Here is a 19,785-nt window from a genome sequence, read left to right on the forward strand (position 1 = left end):
AGCAGGGTGCGGTCTTACTTCAGAGATACAATCGGTTATGCAACAGAGAACTAACAACCTGGACATTGAACTTACTTCATTGAATCAAAACATGCTTATCGGTTTGAAATCATTATTATCCCCTATGCAAATGAGCAATCCTAAATGCAAACACTCTATATACAATCCTAAAATGATATGCAATCTACATGACACTCTTTTTTTTTTTTTGAAATAATTTTCTGAAAAGTTTTCAAATTTTTATGGTTTTTCTATGCCTTAGATGATGCAAAATTTGAAATAAGAAAAGAGAACACAATGTTAAACATGTCTTGAACCCTCTCCCAAACTTAAATTACACAGTCCCTTGTGTAATAAAAATCTGAAAGAGAATTCAAGACCAAAGCACAAAACACACAAAGAAAAATAAAAAAAATGCTATGGTATATACAATGGAGAGGTGGTGTTACCTAAGTTTTCAGGTGAAGTAGGAGGAGACGAAATCGTCCATACTCTCCTTTCTGTAACTCCAAGGAACGGGTTGTGCTGAACTCGGATTAGCTAGATGCTCGACCCTTTGCTCGGGTTATTGATCGAGTGGCTCCTCAAGTGGTGCAGTAGAGTGGCTTGCTCCAGTGTCTGATTTCCTTGTTCTTCTTCGCTTTTTCAACTTGCTCCTCTTTTCTTTTTCTCTAGGTTCGAAGGATGATTGCCTTGGTGGTGCAGGTGCAGCATGGTGTTCCCTCGGCTCATATGAAGACTGTCTTGGTGGTGAGGGCGGATCAAAATGCATAGGTTCGTGACGAGTGGATCCGCTTCTCCCAAAAGGCATGTTATGTGGCATTGCTGTAGTTGAGGAAGAACAACTGATCTTAAGTTGGAGATTGTTAAACTTCTTGTTGAGTGCCGCGAGAGCCTTGTCCTGGAACTTACACCAGCTTTGGAGGAACCCAAGGCGCTTGTGAATCTCCTTTGAGTCTTTACTTTGCCTTGGTGCTGAGTACTCCTCACAGTAAAACTGTTGTGTATCGTAAGACTCGTCCATAGGTTCTGCCTCATTATCAGAATGATGGATTGGAGCCTCATCATCATTCATTCCTTCCATCGGCACAGCTTCATCTCCCGAAATATAGAGGTTCTCCATTGGTGGGCAAAACTCAATGTTGCCACCATCTCTAATCGAAGTGGAAGCGGGGTTTGGGAGGAGAAAAATGGATTGTCCTGCTGTGGGATGATCAAACCTATACTTATATAGGCCATTCTTTTGCTGCAACCAAAAACTCCTGGAATTGATAAGGTGTTCCATATCAATCCATATCGGAGGAATCAGCATTGAATGTAGAGGTACATTGCAAGCTCTCAGAATTGGTGTTACAACTTCTCTCACAACCATTTTTCCTGGTTTCTGAAGTCCCTTAGCCCATCCTCTGTAACTCAGCAGGTGCTCGATTAGGTAGAATGAGACCGAAGTGTCTGTCTGATCTCCAGCTAGAACTGTACCATCCGATGCTAAACCAAGCAACTCTTGTAGTGTTGTCTCCATCAACTCTAGTTCTCCATTGACATTGGTTTCATTCCGCTCTCTTGGAAATAGTGCACTTGCCAAGGACCTATGAAAGTATCTAACCACCGCACTCCTTATCTCATTGCTCTTGGTCCTATACGATGAAAATCCATGCTTAGAACCAAGTGTGGCCCAGAATGACTGAAGCTCTCTCTTGTCAAAACAATGACTTGTGTCTTTTCCGCTTGGAAATCCATACATCAGCTCGAGATGCTCTATTGGAAGCCGATACTCTACGTCATACACACAAAACTCCAAGTATCCCAAACTTCCGTCTTTCATCGTCCTCTGACTCTCCATATAAGAGCAATTCCACGGATGAAAGAAACTGAATGGTCTCTTCCTCATACCCCTCCATTGGCCGAAACATGTGAATATTCAGGCTGCACTGCTTAAACATGTAGTCTACATCATCATACATGTCGAGTCTCTCCATGGTCTCGGGATGACGGTACCGAGTTCCTAAAAACTCATTGCGCTACAGCAGCTTGTAGTACTCATTTCGAGTTGCACACTTCTCCGATTCCAAATCATCATCGCCTCCTTTCTCTGTTTGATCATCTTCCTTTGGTGAAGCCATATCTTCCTCGGAGTCTTCATCTACCAGCTCCAACCTCCTCCCCACGGGCTTCTTCCCTTGTGTGATATCTGCCTTGTTCCTCGCGAATTCTCTTGCAGAAGACTTACTCGACTTTTGGGATCGAGTATTTCCAGCTGGAGAGCTGAAGGTCTCTTCTTCTTGCATCACTTCCTCCTCTTGGCTCGATTCACTATGATCGATCTCGAAACTTGTTTGATCTCTCCTACTCGACCCCAAGGGTGATGGTTCTGAAGGTCCTCGAGCTGCTGCATGCGAAGAAGGTGTTGGGTACCTCTTTAATGGGGAGAGAGCTTTGTTCCGAATCTTTGACAAAAGCGAGCGCCTGTTCATCGTCACGAACTAAGGTGGGAGAAACTCAAAACCAAAATTCAGTAGATTAGGAGATTGAATGATGGAAGAAACAAATGAATTTGTGAAAAGTTTTTGATAAGAAAGGGAAGTGAAGGAGATAAAGAGAGGATTGTAGGGATTCAAGATGAGGATGCTTTGGTATGGGAGATGGAGAGATGAGGTTGTTGAGTTCGGGAATTGCAATGGGGGGACCAAAGTGATTATGGGGGGGACAAGAAGACAAAGGGACAACATCGTTTCAATGGAGGCGGGTCACGAGGCGTCGGTGTCTACGAAGAGAGTCTCTTTGGTTTCTTCACTCGATCGGACGGTGAGGAATGCTCCATCTTTATTTACTCAATCAAACGGACAAAAACGAATCGTAAGAAATCACTCGATCAAACGGTGGTGATGCTCCTCTCATTTGGTCATCCAAATCAATGGCTCAAAATACTCCTCCTCATTTTACTCGATCAACGGTTGAGATCTTTCTTGACTTGGTTTGAAATTACTCGACCGTTGACTCCCTTAGGGTCACTAAAACAAACATGAAACACTTAAACAAAAACATCAAAAATAACAAGAAAAATAGAAAGTCATTTACATGGATATACATGGGACTTCCTCCCAAGTGAGCTTGTTTTAAGTCACTAAGCTTGACTCTTACAGTGCTTAGTCAGAAACAAGGTTGAAGAGAGGAACAGGGAAGTCTTCATCTTCAGTGGTTAAATTTTCAGTGCTTGAGTCATACTCTACATCCTCTCTTGAGATATGGTAGGATGAGTACTCAATTGATTTTTCTTCAAAGTAAGCTTCTTTTTGATCAGCAGAGTAGTCTTCTTCTTCTGAACCAGGCTCCTTTGACCAATCCTCAAATTCAAAACTGGGGTAGCTTTTAATCATTTCTTGAAGTTCCAAGATTGCATGGTTGAGTCCTTTCATTTTGTAAGTTAGCTCCCCAATGGTATCCTCTTGAGCTTTGTATTCTATCCTGAGTTCCAGAAGTTCTTCAGTAACAGAATCAAGTGTCAAGTGTTCTTCTTCAGCATAGGGGTTGGTGGGCTGTTTAGGCGCTCCTGGAGAAGAAATTGGAATAGGAGTTTCCTCCTCACTAAACAACTTGCTCTCTAGGCTTCTTTCCTCTAAGTGAACTCCTTTCTGATCTTCTGGTGTAAACCATTCTGTTGTGAAATTTTTGTCCTCCTTGATAGCTAGTGCAGTTTCTATCTTCTCTGGGTCAATACCATCTGAAAACTTTTTAACTCTTTTTTCAAACATCCAAAGTTGATCTTTCAGCCTCATCACCCTTGAAGATAATCCCTCTATGACTCTACTTTGCCATTTAATTTTTTTTTTCATTTCATACCAGTCATCTTTTGTAGGACCTTCAGTCTGAGATAGCCTTTCTGTTGCTCTCTTCTTGTGGTCAAAAGTTCTCTTCAGCTTGCTAATTTGAGAAGTATAATTGACTTTTGGTGAGGTTTCAACTTTTGTTTCTTCATCAACATCCATATCTTGAATTCCAAAACTCTGACCTCCTGTTGTTGATTCTTTAGAGCTTCTCTGATGTCAAACTTCATCTTGATGCCTTTTTCAAGGTTCGGATTAATTTTTCCATTCCTGACATCTATGACTGCTCCAGCTGAAGCTAAGAATGGTCTGCCTAGGATCAGGGGATCCTTGCCTTCTTCATCTACGTCCAATACCACAATGTCTGTACGTATCTCAACATTTCCAATCTTGACAGGCATATTTTCTATTAGACCATGAGGATGTGCAACAGAACCGTCAGCTAAGAGTAAGGCTAAGTTGCAGAACTTGAATTCCATGATCCCTAGCCTTTTAGCTGTAGAGAGAGGCATAAGGCTAACAGATGCTCCCAGATCACAAAGGCACCTATTGAATGTCAATGGTCCTAGAGAGCATGAAAGCTGGGATCATCAAGCTTTTCTTGGATGACTTTCTTCTTGTATGTTTCTTGAGTGGAGGCACTGCTAATCATCTCTTGATTCTGCTCTTTCTTGAGCTTTTTTCGAGAATGGTGAGTGTTCAGCAAAGGTGTGTGCTCTATAGTCCAGATGAATTGCTGGGTGGCAGGTGCAGCAATTTGAGTTGAATCCCCCCCTTCATGAATCATATTGTCCTCAGTATTGAGTGTTTGATGACTTGGTGGAGACTCATCTTCTTGGTGGATGGTGATAGCATTAGCAGTAGCATAGTCCTTAGGGTTCTGGACTGCTTTCCCTGGAAGTTGTTGAGGATTCTTCGGAGCAGAGGTTGAGGCAAATTGACTCTCCACATACTTGATATTTGAGTTCAGAGCTTCAAACTTGACATTCAGATCGTTGTATGAACAATCGATCTTGTTGTGTAATTCAGCTATCTTCTTTTCAAAAACCATAGCTCCAGTAGCTTGTCCTTGGATGATCTGTTGAATGAGTTGCTTAATTTCAGGATCTTGAGCTACTGGGGCTTGTTGTGGTTGTTGAGTGAACCCTGGTGGTGGATTCTGCTGTTGGAAGCCTCCATTAAATTGTTGTTTAGGGACATAACCTTGGTTGTACTGAACAAAAGGCTTAGACTGATTCTGTTGAGGTGGATACACTTGATCTTGGGGGTTAGCAACATTAGTGCTTCTGTAGGAGAGGTTTGGGTTGGGCTTGTAGTTGTTTTAGCCCTTGTTAAACCCTCCTTGGTTCTGAATGTAGCACAGCTCTTCAGTTTGATCATTCCCCCCTTCTTGCATTTCGAAGTGCTCCTCATCAGTGATGTAGTGTATCTGCTTCTGCTGAGCCATCAACAGCTTGTCTAACTTCTCATTCAAAGCCTTGATATCCTTGCCCTGTTTGTCCTCACTTCCTCCAGTTCCTCTCATTGAGCGATCATAGTCTTCATTATAGCACCCATCAGATTGTGCTAGATTTTCGACCAACTCCCAGCCTTCTGCTACATCCTTGTTCAGGAAGTTTCCATTGAAGGCGGTGTCGAGCAGCATTCTGATCTTTGGTAAAGCTCCTCTGTAGAGTGTGCTCAATAATGAAGCCTTCTTGAAACCGTGATGGGGACATTGAGTGGTGTAGCTTTTAAACCTCTCCCAAGCTTCACAGAAAGTTTCATTATTTTTCTGGTTGAAACCGGAGATCTCGTTCCTCAATCTAGCGGTGCGAGCGTTAGAGAAGAACTTGGCAAGAAAAGCTTTCTTACAATCGTCCCATGAGGTGATGGAGTCTGGGGATAGAGTCTTTTCCAATGGTGTGCCTTGTCTCTTAAAGAGAAGGGAAATAGCCTGAGCTTAATCATATCTTCAGTGACAGCATTGATCTTGGTACGGCCACAGAGCCTATCAAAGCTGTCAAGATGGTCCAGGGGGTTTTCCATGGGTAGGCCATGAAACTTGTTTCCTTGGATCATGGAGATGAGACCACTCTTGATCTCAAAGTTGTTGTTCTGAACTGGTGGTGGCACTATCCCTTGTCTTTGGTGATGATTCCTTGGGGCATCACCAACACCAATGTTTCTTGGTTGATCAACATTAGGTGGGTCTTGAACATCAACTGGTCTGTTCTGTTGATCCATAGCAGCTGGTCTTTGCTGATCACAGGCTGCCTTTGCTTTGGTTTCTTGTAACTCACGAGCTATTCTGTCTATTCTGTCTTCGAATGGTAGTAGGTGTGCAGAATCTTTGGATAGAGTTTGCATGCACAAAGATTAGTACCTATACCACAAAAACAAGCAGACGAAATGATGAGTTAGTATTTTGATAAATGTAAAAGAACTTGATCTTAAAAGTTTCTGATATCTTGAATGTAACAATGCAACAATGAATTGGCAACAGCGCCAAATTGATAAGCAGGTTTTTCAGGTCTGCTTATGTGCTGAATGCTGTGTTCAGTTCAATTCCTCTAAAACACAAACATGTCGATGCAGTTATAGAGGGTGTCAATCCAGTCCACTGTATTGCTAGCAATCATGATGTGTACAAAAACTACTAAGTCAAGCCAGATTATAAAGATTGTGGGTTTCTAGTAACAATCCTAGGTCAGGATTCAAACAAGTAAAAATGAGAACTTAACAGCCCTACTCGATCATTGGGTCGAGTAGAACTAACAGGTGACAAAATTAAGAACTAAAATGCAATCAACAGGGGATGCAAATAGAGGATACAAATAATAGGTAAATAAAAATACAATCAACAGGGGATGAAAATCAATCTAATAGAAGTTCTAAGGATGGATTCATTGATAAGGGTAACTCTAGTGTTCATCAAATGGCTAATAGGCGAAAGGTAGATTTTCATGACGATAGATTCAAAAACTGGGTCAATCCACTCTCGTGACAGAGACCCCCATAACTCTACCACTTCCTAATCTCAACTCTTGTTGATGAAACATAGCAGAGCAGGGTTTAAGAAAAAATCTACCAAAGCCAATAGGCAGACAAACCAATCCCTTGGCCGAGTCTACATATCTCTAGAATTCGTAAGTCAGACATCCACTTGAACGTCTTTTGGACGCTGGACGTCTTTGATCGAATCTCCACATTAGCCAGCGAAAACCGCATAGGGGCCAAGCGAATCCAGAAGGGTATAAACCTAAACACTAACCACCTAACTAACCAAGAGATTACCCTAATCTAATCCGTCCTCAAGAACCCTAATCACTACTCAAGCAACATTCTCAAGAACACAAACCCAGAAATTACTAAAATCATACCAAAATGTAGATCTAAACAAGCTAAACAACTTTACTTAAACAATCAAATGCAAAAACGAAATAGATTAAGAGTAATTAAAGTTTCAAAATTCATAAACACAAAGAAAAACTGAAAGATAAAGCATAAATCCTTTGGACAAACCCCAAATGATCTATTTATACTAAAATGTTGGAAACCCTAGATTCACTAGAAGACAAGAGACTTGAGGCGGTTTGGGCGAATACTCGACCTTGGGGATCGAGTAAAGAGGGTGCTGCAAAGTCTGCGCCTTTGTGTCTATGCTCCGACTGATCAATTGGTCGAGTAGATGCTTCGTCCTCTCCTATTCGTATGCTCAGATGTCTGGTTGAGTGGGGAATGAGGAGGATCCGAAGACGCTTTGATAGCTCAACAAGTCTTGTAGAGATGCTTCATCATTTCGTCTGCTTGTTTTTGTGGTATAGGTACTAATCTTTGTGCATGCAAACTCGATCCAAAGGTTCTACACACCTACTACTTTTCAAAGACAGAATAGACAGAATAGCTCATGAATTACAAGAAACCAAAGCAAAGGCACCCTGTGATCAGCAAAAACCAGCTCCTATGGATCAACAGAAACAGACCAGTTGATGTTCAAGACCCACCTAATGTTGATCAACCAAGAAACATTGGTGCTGGTGATGCCCCAAGGAATCATCACCAAAGACAAGTGATACTGCCTCCACCAGTTCAAAACAACAACTTTGAGATCAAGAGTGGTCTCATCTCAATGATCCAAGGAAACAAGTTTCATGGTTTACCTATGGAAGACCCCCTGGACCATCTTGACAGATTTGATCGGTTCTGTGGCCTTACCAAGATCAATGGTGTCACTGAAGATATGTTTAAGCTCAGACTATTTCCCTTATCTTTGGGAGACAAGGCACACCACTGGGAAAAGACTCTACCCCCAGACTTCATCACCTCGTGGGATGATTGTAAAAAAGCTTTTCTTGCCAAGTTCTTCTCTAATGCTCGCACAACTAGATTGAGGAACGAGATCCCAGGCTTCACACAAAAAAACAATAAAACTTTCTGTGAAGCTTGGGAGAGGGTTAAAAGCTACACCACTCAATGTCCCCATCACGGCTTCAAGAAGGCTTCATTATTGAGCACACTCTACAGAGGAGCTTTACTAAAGATCAGAATGCTACTCGACACTGCCTCAAATGAAAACTTCTTGAACAAGGAAGTAGCAGAAGGATGGGAGTTGGTCGAAAATCTAGCACAATCTGATGGGTGCTACAATGAAGACTATGATCGCTCGGTGAGAGAAACTGGAGGAACTGAGGATAAACAGAGCAAGGATATCAAGGCTCTGAATGAAAAGCTAGACAAGTTGTTGCTGACTCGACAGAAGTAGGTACACTACATCACCGATGAAGAGCACTTCCAAATGCAAGAAGTGGGGAATGATCAAACTGAACAGTTGTGCTACATCCAGAACCAAGGAGGGCTCAACAAGGGCTACAACAACTACAAGCCCAACCCAAACTTCTCCTACATAAGCACTAATGTAGCTAACCCCCAAGATCAAGTGTATCCACCACAAGAAAATCAGTCTAAGCTTTTTGTTCAGTACAACCAAGGTTATGTCCCTAAACAACAGTTTAATGGAGGCTACCAACAGCAGAATCCACCACCAGCGTTCACTCAACAACCACAACAAGCCCTAGCAGCTCAAGATCCTGAAATTAAACAACTTATTCAACAGATCATTCAAGGACAAGCTACTGGCGCTATGGCTTTTGACAAGAAGATAGCTGAATTACATAACAAGATCGTTTGTTTTTACAACGATCTAAATTTCAATTTCGAAGCTCTGAATTCCAAAATCAAGTATGTGGAGAGTCAATTTGCATCAACCTCTGCTCTGAAGCATCCTCAACAACTCCCAGGAAAAGCAGTCTAGAATCCTAAGGACTATGCTACTGCAAATGCTATCACCATCCACCAAGAAGATGAGTCTCCACCAAGTCATCAGACTCCGAATACTGAAGACAATATGATTCAAGAAGGGGGGGGGATTCAACTCAAATTGTTGCACCTGCCACCCATCAATTCATCTAGACTATAGAGCAAACACCTTTGCTGAATACTCACCATTCTGGAAAAAAATTCAAAATTGAAAAACTCAAGAAGGATCAGAATCAAGAGATGATTAGTAGTGCCTCCACCAAAGAAACATATAAAAAGAAAGTCATCCAAGAAAAGCTTGATGATCCCGGTTCATTCACTCTACCATGTTCTCTAGGACTATTGACATTCAATAGATGCCTTAAGAATGGAAAGATTAATCTGAACCTTGAAAAAGGCATTAAGATGAAATTTGACATCAGAAAAGCTTCAGGGAAATCAACAACAGGAGGTTAGAGTTTTGGGATTCAGGACATGGATATTGACGAAGAAACAGAAGCTGAAACCCCACCAAGAGTTAACTATACTTCTCAACTCAGCAAGCTGAAGAGAACTTTTGACCACAAGAAGAGATCAACAGAAGGGTTAGTTCAGACTGAAGATCCTACAGAAGATGACTGGTATGAGATGAGAAAAAAAATTAAATGACAAAGCAGAGTCATAGAGGGATTATCTTCAAGGGTGATGAAGCTGAAAGATCAACTGTGGATGTTTGAAAAAAGAGTCAATAAATTTTCAGTGAGTATTGATCCAGAGAAGATGGAAACTGCACTAGCTATTAAAGAGGACGAAGATTTCTCAACAGAATGGTTTGCACAAGAAGATCAGAAAGGAGTTCACTTAGAGAAAAGAAGCTTGGAGAGCAAGTTGTTGAGTGAGTAGGAAATCCCTATTCTGACTTATTCTCCAGGAGTGCCTAAACCGCCCACCAACCCCTCTACTGAAGAAGAACACTTGATTATTAATTCTGCTGCTGAAGAACTCCTGGAGCTTTGGGTTGGATATAAAGCTCAGGAGGATACAATTGGAAAATTAACTCATAAGATGGAAGAGTTAAATAGCACCATTCTGGAACTTCAAGAAATGGTTAAAGGCTACCCCAGTTTTGAAATTGAGGATTGGTCAAAGGAGCCTGGTTTAGAAGAAGAAGACTACTCTGTTGATCAGAAAGAAGCTTATTTTGAAGAAAAATCAAATGAGTACTCATCTTACCATATGTCAAGAGAGGATGCAAAGTATGATTCAGGCACTGAAAATTCAACCATTGAAAATGAGGACTTCTCTGTTCCCCTCTTCAACCTTTTTTCTGACTAAGCTCTGTAAGAGTCAAGCTTAATGACTTAAAACAAGCTCACTTGGAAGGAAGTCCCATGTCTATCCATGTATATAACTTTCTATTTTCCTTGTTAATTTTGATGTTTTTGTTTAAGTGTTTCAGGTTTATTTTATTGACCCTGAGGAAGTCAACGGTCGAGTAAATTCAAAACAAGTAAAGAATCATCTCAACCGTTGATCGAGTAAAGTGAGGAGGAGAGCTTTAAGCCGTTGATATGAATGACCAAATGAGAGAAGCATCACAACCGTTTGATCGAGTGGCTTCTTGAGGTTTATTCTGGTCCGTTTGATCGAGTGATTAAAAGCAAAGCTTTCTCCACCGTCCGATCGAGTGAAGAAACCAAAGAGACCACCTTGTGGACTCCGACTTTCTCGTGACCCGCCTCCATTGAAACGCTGCTGTCTCTTTGTCTTCTTGTCCCCCCCCATAATCGCTTTGGTCCCCCATTGCAATTCTTGAACTCAACAACCTCATCTCTCCACCTCCCATACCAAAGCAATCTCAAATTCTTATATCTCTCTCTATCTCTTTCTCTTGCATTTCCTCTTTCTATCAAAAACTCAACAAAATCCATCTATTTTCTTCATCACTCAATGACAAACAGGCGCACGCTCCTGTCAAGGATCCGGAATAGAGCTCTCTCCCCATTGAAGAGGTACCCAACACCTTCTTCGTATGTAGCAGCTCGAGGACTTTCTGAACCATCACCCATGGGGTCGAGCAGGAGAGAACAAGCAAGTTTCAAGATCGATCACAGCGAATCAAGCCAAGAGGAGGAAGTGATGCAAGAAGAAGAAACTTTTAGCTCTCCCGTTGGAAATACTCGATCCCGAAGTAAGTCCTCTGCAAGGAAATTCTCCAGGAACAAGGCAGACATCACTCGAGGAAAGAAGCCCGTGGGGAGGAGGTTGGAACTGGTAGATGAAGATTCTAAGGAAGAAATGGCTTCACCAAAGGAAGCTGATCAAACAGAGAGAGGAGGTGATGATGATTTGGAATCAGAGAAGTCTGCAACTCGAAACGAGTCCTACAAGCTGCTGAAGCACAATGATTTTTTAGGAACTCGATAGCCTCATCCCGAGACCATGGAGAGACTCGGCATCTATGATGATGTAGACTACATGTTTAAGCAGTGCAGCCTGAATATTCACATGTTTCAGCCAATGGAGGGGTATGAGGAAGAGACCATCCAGTTTCTTTCATCTGTGGAATTGTTCTTATATGGGGAGTCAGAAGACGATAGAATCAGGCCAGACGGAAATTTGGGATACTTGGAGTTCTGTGTGTATGAAGTAGAGTATCGGCTTCTAATCGAGCATCTAGAGCTGATGTATGGATTTCCAAGCGGAAAAGACACGAGTCATCGTTTTGACAAGAGAGAGCTTTAGTCATTCTGGCCACGCTTGGGTCTAAACATGAGTTTTCATCCTCTAGGACCAAGAGCAACGAGATAAGGAGTCCGGTGGTTAGATACTTTCATAGGTCTTTAGCTAGTGCACTATTTGCAAGAGAGAGGAATGGGACCTTTGTCAATGGAGAGCTAGAATTAATGGAGACAGTGCTGCAGGAGCTACTTGGTTTAGCATCATATGGTACAGTTCTAGCTGGCGATCAGACAAACGCTTTAGTCTCATTCTACCTAATCGAACATCTACTGAGTTACAGAGGATGGGCTAAAGGATTTAAGAAACCTGGAAGAATGGTTGTGGGAGGAGTTGTGACCCTAATTTTGAGAGCATGCAATGTACCTCTGCATTCAAAGCCGATTCCTCCGAGATGGATTGATATGCAACACCTTATTAATTCCAAGAGTTTTTGGTCGCAGAAGAAGAATGGCCTTTATAAATATAGGTTCGATCACCCCGCAGCATGACAATCTATTTTTTTCCTCCCAAATCCTGCTTCCACTTCGATCAAAGATGGTGGCAACATTGAGTTTTGCCACCAGTGGAGAACCTCTATACTTTAGGTGATGAAGTTGTGCCGATGGAAAGATTGAATGATGATGATGCTCCAATCCATCATTCAGATAATGAGGCAGAACCTTTGGACGAGTCTTACGCAACACAACAATTTTACTTTGAAGAGTACTCCGCGCCAAGGCAAAGTAAAGACTGGAAGGAAATTCACAAGCGCCTTGGTTTTCTCCAAAGGTGGTGTAAACTTCAAGACAAGGCTCTCGCAGCACTCAACAAGAAGTTTAACGCTCTTCAACTCAAGTTCAGCTGTTCTTCTTCTACTACGGGGATGCCACCGGACATGCCTTTTAGGAGAAGCGGATCCACTTGACACGAACCTATGCAATATGATCCGCCTTTGCCACCAAGATAGTCTTCATATAATCCGAGAGAACACCATGTTGCACCTTCACCACTGAGACAATCATCTTTTGAACCTAGGGAAAAGGAGAAGAGAAGTAAGTTAAAGAAGCGTAGAAGGACAAGGAAATCGGATGCTCGGGCAAGCCACTCTACCGCACCACTTGAGGAGCCAATTGATCAACAACCCGAGCAAAGGGTAGAGCATCCAACTAACTCAAGTCCAGCACAACCAACTCCCTGGAGCTACACTAAGGAGAGCATGGATGATCTTGTCTCCGCCTACTTCACCTGATCGCTGAGGTAACACCACCTCAACCATTGTATATAGCATCATCTTTTTATTTTTCTTTGTGTGTTGTTTGTTTTGGTCTTGAATTTTTTTTCAGATTTTTATTACACAAGGGACTGTGTAATTTAAGTTTGGGGGAGGGTTCAAGACATGTTTAACATTGTGTTCTCTTTTCTTATTTCAAATTTTGCATCAGCTAAGGCATATAAAAAAGCATAAAAATTTGAATTTTTTTTCAGAAAATGATTTCACAAAAACAAAGTGTCATGTAGACTGCATTTCATTTTACGATTGTATATAGAGTGCTTGCATTTAGGATTGCTCATTTGCATAGAGGATAATGATGATTTTAAACCGATAAGCATGATTTGATTCAATGAAGTAAGTTCAATGCTCAGGTTGTTAGTTCTCTGTTGCATAAACGATTGTTTCTCTAAAGTAAGACCGCACCCTGCTTTGAATTTACAACTTGACTATACTTCTTTGATTCGAAACTCGCTTATCTGATGCCATTCCCTATCTATTAGAACCTGAACTAAATTTGCAATTATCATGTCTATGCATGGTTTGTGAACTCATGGCTACCATATACATACTTGGATTATCTTATTCACTTCACCACCCTCTTTTAATCCAAGTAGCTGACTCTCATGTTTTAGAGCAGTTTTCCATACCCTGAGCCTAGCCTTATTTCAAGCCAAATATCATTTGTGTGTGATTGTGAGGTCTTTTTCGATTGAGCTTGGTATAACGTGTTAGGAATGAGCCGACAAGAGCAGTCTTTCATGTAGACATAGCCCACGCTTTTTGGGTTAGCTAGGACTAGGTGGTGACTTGTATTTGGGATTGGGGTTGTGTATGGATTGAAAAAATGGGAATGAGAATCATAATGAAATGAAATGAAAAAAAAAAGAGTAACAGTTTAGAGTTCTTAAGGGGGATACAAAAAGTGTTAGTCTAGTAAAGGGTTTGGAACTCAAAGAGAATTAGGCATTGTGATTTAAAAAAAAGGTAAAATGCCCTCTATACTAAGAATAGAAGAAAAGCCTTAAGTTTGTCAAAGTTAAAACCAAACCCGCTAGACTCTTGAATCGTTTTAAAGAAGAACCCCTTAGAACTTGAACCAAAAAGAGAAAGAATGAGAAAAAGAGTAGAGTTAGGATATCTATGGGACTGGGATCATCTTTTGAGCTATCATACTATATATCATTCGGTAGATGGGAGTCTCTTCTTGTATGTGTCCATTGGCTTTTACCTTTAGCATTTTGCTGAAGCTCAATCTATTCTCTGAGAGTCCCCTGTTACTCAACCAAATCATTAGAGGGACCATTTTCGTCTCTTAGCCTAAGCCCAAAACCAACTGAGGTCATAACCATTGCATTGCTTGATCCACTGTTCGTGCTTAATGAATGTTAGAGGGAATTGGTTGGTGTGAATGCTTGAATAGATTAAGGCAGGTTGTTAGGTTGCATTGTGACGAGTATGGCTAAAGTTTTTAAGTAAGGGTCTATCATCTTGCAACCTAGAATTAGCTACCAGGACATTGAGCATACCCGTTCTATATGCATGCTTCGGTTTTTGAATCCCCACCTTCAAACCTCTCCTTCAACTTAAGATTTTTTGTTTGCTTGAGGGCAAGCAAGAGATAAGTTTGGGGGAGTTGATAACACAGTATTTTACTCATTTTAGACATGTATTTATCATCATTTAGCTTAGTGATCACTCATTGTTTCATATCATTTTGCATCACATTTAGCTTATTTTGCCAACTTAGGCATTTAGGATCATCTTGCATACATATTGCATCTTTTGGTGTGTGTTCAGGTGTAGAAGAGCTTAAAAGGATTCTACTCGACCAGTTCACTCGATCCAGGCAGCTATAGAGGAGGCAGCAATTCACTCAACCCCTGTACTCGATCCAGGCAGCCATAGAGGAAGCAGTAGATCAGTCTACTCGCCCATCTTACTCGATCCTCTACTAGACCCCTTTACTCGATCAAGGGCGACCTACTCTACAAGACTTGTTGATCTATCAAAGCGTCTTCGGATCCTCCTCATTCCCCACTCAACCTGACATCTGAGCATACAGATAGGAGAGGAAGAAGCATCTACTCATCCAATTGATCACTCGGAGCATAGACACAAAGGCGCAGACTTCGCAGCACCCTCTTGTCTTCTAGTGAATCTAGGGTTTTCAACATTTTACAATAAATAGATCACTTTGGGATTTGTCCAAAGGATCTAGCTTTTATCCTTTAGTTTTTCTTTGTGTTCTTGAATCTTCAAACCTTAATTGCTCTTAATCTATTTCGTTTTTGTATTTCGTTCTTTGAGTAAAGTTGTTTAGTTTGTTTAGATCTACATTTTGGTATGATTTCATTAATTTCTAGGTTTGTGTTCTTAGTTATGTTGCTTGAGTAGTGATTAGGGTTCTTGAGGATGGATTAGATTAGGGTAATCTCTAGGTTAGTTAAGTGGTTAAGATTAGGTTACATCCCTTCTGGATTCGTTGGCCCCTATGCGGTTTTCGATGGCTAATGTGGAAATTCGACCATAGACGTCCAGCGTCCAAAAGACGTTCAAATGGATGTCTAATCTACGAATTCCAGAGATTTGTAGGCTATAGACCAAGAGATTGGCTAGTCTGTTTATTGGCTTTGGTAGATTGTTGCTTAAACCCTGCTCTGCTATGTTTCATCAACGAGAGTTGAGATTAGGAAGTAATAGAGTTATTGGGGTCTCTATCACGAGAGTGGATTGATCCGGTTTTTGAATCTATCGTCTAGGGTATCTGCCTTTCGCCTGTTAGCCACCTGATGAACCCTAGTATTGCCCTTATCAATGAATCCATCCTTAGGACTTCTATTCTTTTTAGATTTATTTGTATTCACCCCCTGATTGCACTTTTATGTACCTGTTATTTGTGTCACCTGTTGATTGTATTTTAGTTCTTAAATTTGTTGCCTGTTGGTTCTACTCCACCCAATGATCTAGTAGGGCTCTTAAGTTCTTATTTTTGTTGTTTGAATCCTGACCTAGGATTGTTACTAGAAACCAACCATCTTTATAATCTCGCTTGACTTAGTTGCTTCTATACACATCTTGATTGCTAGTAATAACAGTGGACTAGATTGACACCCCGTATAGCTGCATCGACATGTTAGTGTTTAAGGGTAATTGAACTGAACCTCACTTCAACAAATAAGTAGGCCTAAAAACTTACTTATCAATCCTCTCTCCGTTCAGCAAACCATCTTGTCATCATAGTCCGTATCGCTTCTAACAGTCGAACTATGGGAAGATTTCTGGCTTTTGACATTGCTTTGTTCATTGATTCCGCTATATTCGTAGTCATTAAATTGTACCTTTCACCGGGTAAATGAACATGCGCCTACATTTCAACACCCGCTCTTTGGAGGTATCCATGTAGGTCAGCATTACGCTCTTTAATCTCGTTGAACATGTCATTAAAATTAGTCAGACTATAACACCTTGCCGCTTTTTCACCAGAGGGAACATATGTTTTCCTCTTGAATTTTACCAAAATGTTTTTATACAAATGGTAAGTGCAAATTCCACGAGATGCCGATGGATACACTTCACCAATTGCTTTCCCTATTGACTTATGTCTGTCCGAGATTATCGCCACATCAGTTGCGTCAGGAATAGCAACTTTGAGTTGCGTAAAAAACCAACGCCAAGATTCATCATTTTCAGTGTCAACTACACCAAAAGCTAACGGAAAAATTTGAAAATTACCATCGTGAGCTAGAGCTGTTAGAAGCGTCCCTTGTAACTACCATGGAGAAACGTACCGTCGACAACAACAAATTTTCGTATGAAAGGAAAGCCATCGATATTGGCACCAAAAGCAATGAATAGATAGTTGAATCTTTTACTCTCATCAATTTGAAGACGCGTGATTGTACCCCGATTTGAAGGCAGTTCTTCAAACTACTATCAAGGGTTCACAGATTTAACTCCCTTGGAAACCTTAGTGTCTTTTATGACTTTCAATAACCCATATGTTGACACAAACATATTAATTGATAAGTCAGCCATAATATATTTATAACTCAGGCAAAATGTAATACAAGTCAGCCACAAAGTGATGTTAAGTCAGCCGAAAAGAGTCATAACTCAACCGGAATGTAATTATATGTCAGTCATAATATATCTATAATTCAACCATAATATATATATAAGTCGGCCATACAATAATCAGTAAGTCACCGAAACATTGTAATTACCTTTACTCTAAAATGTTTACTGATAATTATTCCGACAGTTTTTCGTCTAACATCCGGACCAACGTCACCAAGATAGTCCTTGTAAAGATCTCCCAAACCATCAGGTGTTGCTTATGAGGATCGATCAGAATGTTCCGTCACAGAACATGTGTGCTCCGAATTGTATATACGGACATAAAAATAACGCTCTCCGTACACAGTAAAGTTATCATTATCAGATGAGGCACCGTTGGAGTCGTCAAAACATCAAACCGGCTAGAAAATTCATCATCTTTTTCTTCGTCACCTGCTTCTTCGTCGCCTACTTCTTCGTCAGCTGCTTCTTCGTCACCTGGTTCATCGTCTTGATAATCGTAACATAAACCTTCAAACCCCCCACCCGGAACTTCGAATCTAGATTCTACTCTTGAGTCAGAACCCATTGGCTGATTCTTCATTCCTCTGGATCCGTCCTTCCAACTAATATCCCTTGACTCTTTCGCCGTAAACTCCACACAGAGACGTAGCTAATCGATTTTCATCAAACATAGATAACATTGAAACTGTCGATCCTTAGAGACATAAACTGGTGGAGTATCAAGCGGCATATTTTCAGAGTCTTGTTGGAGAACATGTAACTCAGCTTTAACTGATGGGTCAAGTGATTCAATCCGTAATCATCGAGCACCAACTTCAAAAGCCTATCGTGCGCTACTAGCTCCACAATTCTACACCCTCTTTGGTTGGGGTTAAATACGAATATCTCTTTCTTAACCCAAATACCGGAAACAACTATGACAGGAACCGGATCAGCCATTTCGAGAGAAAAATGAAAGAAATTGAAGATGAATGATGAAAACGATGATTAGATAGAAGTTTCGGCGATGTTGTTACACTCAGGCATAAAACTCAGTTAGAGATGACGAGTTTAAAAAGCAAGGGACATTTCGTATTTCCATTGATGATGCTGACATGGAATGATGACATGGAATAATATCCCTTGACTCTTTCGCCGTAAACTCCACACAGAGACATAGCTAATCGATTTTCATCAAACTTAGATAACATTGAAACTGTCGATCCTTAGAGACATAAACTGGTGGAGTATCAAGCGGCATATTTTCAGAGTCTTGTTGGAAAACATGTAACTCAGCTTTAACTGATGGGTCAAGTGATTCAATCCGTAATCATCGAGCACCAACTTCAAAAGCCTGTCGTGCGCTACTAGCTCCACAACTCTACACCCTCTTTCGTTGGGGTTAAATACGAATATCTGTTTCTTAACCCAAATACCGGAAACAACTATGACAGGAACCAGATCAGCCAGATCGAGAGAAAAATGAAAGAAATTGAAGATGAATGATGAAAACGATGATTAGATAGAAGTTTCGGCGATGTTGTTACACTCAGGCATAAAACTCAGTCAGAGATGACGAGTTTAAAAAGCTAGGGACGTTTCGTATTTCCATTGATGATGCTGACATGGAATGATGACATGGAATAATATCCCTTGACTCTTTCGCCGTAAACTCCACACAGAGACGTAGCTAATCGATTTTCATCAAACTTAGATAACATTGAAACTGTCGATCCTTAGAGACATAAACTGGTGGAGTATCAAGCGGCATATTTTCAGAGTCTTGTTGGAAAACATGTAACTCAGCTTTAACTGATGGGTCAAGTGATTCAATTCGTAATCATCGAGCACCAACTTCAAAAGCCTGTCGTGCGCTACTAGCTCCACAACGCTACACCCTCTTTCGTTGGGGTTAAATACGAATATCTGTTTCTTAACCCAAATACCGGAAACAACTATGACAGGAACCAGATAAGCCATATCGAGAGAAAAATGAAAGAAATTGAACATGAATGATGAAAACGATGATTAGATAGAAGTTTCGGCGATGTTGTTACACTCAGGCATAAAACTCAGTTAGAGATGACGAGTTTAAAAAGCTAGGGACGTTTCGTATTTCCATTGATGATGCTGACATGGAATGATGACATGGAATATTCCAGCCGGCGTTGTTTTGAATTGATGAGGTTGCAAGTAAGCCACCAAACAAACATGTAAAATTTGCCTAGTAACTCAACCACTGTACAAATCTATAAGTCAGTCGCAATATGAATACTATTACAGTAGTTAAAAACAAAAAAAAACGCCAAGTAAATTCAACCGTGTAATGTCGTAACTCAACTAACTCAGCCGTAACGTTTAATAAATCGGTCGTAACTCCGTGCTATTATAGTAATTAATCTTTTACAACTAAGTTAGCTGTAATTAGACTGAGTTATCCGGTAATCTAAATCTTAACGGCTGACTTATGACACTCGATCATAACTCAGCCGTAACATCATCCCATAACTAAGCCATCCTTCATAACCCAGCCAGCCAGAAAAAGATAACTCAGTCGTCTCGAGGAAATAAGTCAGCCGTTTTCTAATATCTCAACCATCACGTTGTCTGGGTTATGCTCGAAATTCCTAT

The 19,785-nt window shown here is 40.9% G+C and overlaps 6 pseudogenes across 6 annotated transcripts; 3 read left to right on the forward strand and 3 right to left on the reverse strand.

Moving 5' to 3' along the window:
- Positions 1 to 565: 565 nt before the first annotated feature.
- AT4G07490 lies at positions 566 to 2,474 on the reverse strand (annotated as a pseudogene; the record flags this gene model as incomplete). Its single annotated transcript has 1 exon — positions 566 to 2,474.
- Positions 2,475 to 3,196: 722 nt separating this feature from the next.
- Positions 3,197 to 6,140, reverse strand: AT4G07491 (annotated as a pseudogene; the record flags this gene model as incomplete). Its single annotated transcript has 1 exon — positions 3,197 to 6,140.
- A 1,539-nt stretch (positions 6,141 to 7,679) lies between these two features.
- AT4G07492 lies at positions 7,680 to 10,432 on the forward strand (annotated as a pseudogene; the record flags this gene model as incomplete). The annotated part of the gene is made up of 1 exon: positions 7,680 to 10,432.
- Positions 10,433 to 11,051: 619 nt separating this feature from the next.
- On the forward strand, positions 11,052 to 11,528 carry AT4G07493 (annotated as a pseudogene; the record flags this gene model as incomplete). The annotated part of the gene is made up of 1 exon: positions 11,052 to 11,528.
- Positions 11,529 to 11,543: 15 nt separating this feature from the next.
- Positions 11,544 to 13,071, forward strand: AT4G07494 (annotated as a pseudogene; the record flags this gene model as incomplete). Its single annotated transcript has 1 exon — positions 11,544 to 13,071.
- A 3,239-nt stretch (positions 13,072 to 16,310) lies between these two features.
- On the reverse strand, positions 16,311 to 19,010 carry AT4G07495 (annotated as a pseudogene; the record flags this gene model as incomplete). The annotated part of the gene is made up of 1 exon: positions 16,311 to 19,010.
- Positions 19,011 to 19,785: the final 775 nt, after the last annotated feature.

This window comes from Arabidopsis thaliana, chromosome 4 (assembly GCF_000001735.4).
Source record: "Arabidopsis thaliana chromosome 4, partial sequence".
Taxonomy (NCBI): domain Eukaryota; kingdom Viridiplantae; phylum Streptophyta; class Magnoliopsida; order Brassicales; family Brassicaceae; genus Arabidopsis; species Arabidopsis thaliana.